At 44.4% G+C, this 3,063-nt stretch overlaps 1 protein-coding gene across 1 annotated transcript in view; it reads left to right on the forward strand.

Moving 5' to 3' along the window:
- Positions 1-3,063, forward strand: part of RIPK4 (receptor interacting serine/threonine kinase 4) — an 85,348-nt gene that overhangs the window by 33,736 nt on the left and 48,549 nt on the right. The window lies entirely within an intron of this gene.

Below are 3,063 nucleotides of genomic sequence, written 5' to 3' on the forward strand. Positions count from 1 at the left end.
TCCGCCTTACTGATGCTAAGCTTAAATTCTCAAGAGCTGAGCTGAAAGAGGCAGAAAGGGTCTGCTTGGAGTGTGGCAGGGAAGGTGAGGCTGGTCCAGGAGGCTTCGGTCTCACCCCTGGCACCAGGATTTCATCAACACCTGAAGTGTAATGCTGTTGTCTTTCTGCCATACCCGTGAACAGCTCTGAGCATTCACAGTGCTTGGTTAGTTGCTAACCACTTTGAAAAGCTGGTTATTAGGTGCAGTAGCTGCAAAGCAACAATTAAAAAGACTGAGTTTGGGGATTTATTTCCTCTTATAGCCAAGTTTTTATGTTCTAATGTGATTTTGCTGTCAGTTGAGTGCTTCCCTCTATTTTTCTGTTTATTCATAGATTTTGATTTTAAAATGTTTTTACAGTGTCCCAAAGTGTAGCGAAATTGAAAAGACTACCAAAAAAAAAAAAAAAAGTAGTGGCAAACAGGAGAAACTAACAAAACTAATTTACTATGGATTTCTGCTCTTCTCCTGCCTACAGGAGTCTGAGGTTCCTGCCCTGATGCTAGCTCAAGGAAGGAAAGGACACACGGGCACATGCTCTGGCTCATTTGCCAGAATGACTTGTATAGGGATTGATACAGTGTTGTTAAGGAGAGCAGATACCAGCTGAGCTCTGCCAGCCTTCCCCTCAAGACACATGCTGGTTGCCGGATCTCTTCTTACTGACAGAGCTGGCTGTTTTCACAGAGCTCACAGTAATGTGTATCTGAGACTTGTACCTCTCATGTCAAGAGATAAATTCAAAACTGTGGGGAAAGAGTAAACCAAGAGCTGAGAAGCAATGAAATAGTTTGGAAGGATAGCTAAAAACTGTGGGGGAGAACATATACTTTGCCTGCTGTACCCAGCCGTGTGGTAAATTGTGGTGGATGCGGCACTGTTCACTAAATATTTGTGGTTACTGCATTCAGGTGCTAGTTGTTTTTTTTTTTTCTTAGCAGAACCTAGATTCTGTTACTTGTATAGGGGAAAGTGTTAGTGTGTGCTTGGTTTGCCGTAAATTAAATTCAGAGTAAATTACATTTGAATTCACACGCTTAGTGTGTTATATGCAGCAACATGCAAAAACCAGAGAGTAAGATGCTCAAATTATACGAGAATGAAGTAGGTCCACATTCATCACTCTGAGGAATAGTGAAAGCAAGGCAATGGGCAACATTTCCTCAACAGTGGCTGTCCTTTCCCATGCACAGAATAGACTTATGGGACATCTGGATGCAAGTTGGGCACAAGAATGTCATCAAGGGGATGACACTGGAATAAAGAGGGGTGTTTTACCATCAGAAAAACAAAAAGTCAAATCAGCTCATTAAAGGAAGGGGCTGGGAAGTTCTAAGCCTCTCTCTTTGCACTGCCAAGGAGCATCAGATAAAAAAGAATGGCTTTCAATCTATTATACTGGCTGGTAGGTAAGAAAAATAATGGATTAACTGCATATGTGAGCTCTTCCAGTCTCTCCACACCCATGCCTGTGTTAACACCCTAGTCTGACCTTTCAAAGGAATAAATAACTTCATCTGACTGATGTACAAATGGCACTTGTGCCCAAAGGCCCTAGTTATCATACACAATTCAGCATTGATTTTCAAAGTAAATGTGGGTACAGAGGTCGGGGGTGTTTGGGCACTAGTGGGTTCTTTTGGGGGCTGTGTCTGTTTAAAAAAGTAAAGAACAGTGACTTTATTGCCCTCCATGAAGCCCGTGCTGACGCACACATAAGATTTTTGCTGAAGAGACAGTGGAATCAGTGACAAAGCCACATTTTTAAAGATGAGCCTAAATTGCATAACCAAAGAGAAAAATGAGAAACTTTGTCCTAAAGGCAAATGCACCTACTTCACATTCACTCTCCTCCCTTTTCCACTACGTTTTTTCCCATGAAATACATGCAAATCCCAACACGCACTAAGTTTTCCTCCAGGCGTGATATACTTGCGTGATTATTTAAGTAAGAAGTGGGTTGAACAGAGATATGAGCTGTTCCTGACAGAAAAGTCTTGGAAAAAGAGAGCTCTATTTACTGCTGTTGTTTTAAAGTTATCCAGTCACCCCTGCGAGCATTTCTAGTTAGTAAGGGGATAGCTGTCATTCTAATTACACAGCGCACACAGATTTCCTCCTAAATTTACAGTCTTCTCACAGTATGGTCAAGATTTCTGAGTCTACCTACTTTAAAAAATGTCTAGAAATTATGTGTAAGCATTTTATCAAAATGAAGTGTGGTTTAAGAAGTAATTCAAGTTGAGCAAGAACTTGCTGTAATCAATTAATGCTTGCAAAGAATCACAAATTCTGGTTGTACAGGACACTTATCAGAGTCTGGGAAGAGTAACTGAATGTGTGTGGTCTCCTACACTTGGCTGCAAAGACTTCCAGCTCTCAGTGGCACGTATGTCCAGCTAATACACTCTTAACTGTACGGTTTAGTAAAAAAGAACAACACTGTAAATAGAAGAATTAAAGAATGAGCAGTGCTGAGTGGCATTGTTCAGTGGCAGCTGCAACAGCAGTCATAGGAAGATGTGTTTTAACCACCCTAAACGGGTTTGCTGACTGCTTCTGTTCTCTGAACATACACCTCCCACCAGCAGCTCCCCCAGTGCTGCTCATGACATGGCAGTTAGCCCCAGCTCCACCACCAGAAATCACAGAACCGCTGGTGCTGTAAGGGACCTCTGGAGATCATATGGTCCAAGCCCTGCCAAGGCAGGGCCACCCAGAGCAGGTGACGCAGGAACGTGTCCAGGCAAGCCCTGAATGTCTCCAGAGAGGGAGACTCTACGACCGCCGTAAGGAGCGTGTTCCGGTGCTCTGCCGCCCTCAGTCAGCGGGGGGCTAATACCTGCCGCGGCCGTTAGCGGCCGCACGCACACACACACACTCTCGCGGACCTCGGGTGAAACCACGGGCTTTGCCGCTCGCTGCACCCGGCGAAGGGGAGCGCTGTGGAAACCGCAGCCTAGGCTCTGTTACTGCTCTGCCTTTCGCCCTGAGGAGAAGGACAACAGCAGCCCAAGGGTG

Source organism: Pezoporus flaviventris, unplaced genomic scaffold (genome assembly GCF_033815535.1).
Source record: "Pezoporus flaviventris isolate CSIRO_AGI_PZ_B2104156 unplaced genomic scaffold, CSIRO_AGI_Pfla_v1 ptg000015l, whole genome shotgun sequence".
NCBI lineage: Eukaryota > Metazoa > Chordata > Aves > Psittaciformes > Psittacidae > Pezoporus > Pezoporus flaviventris.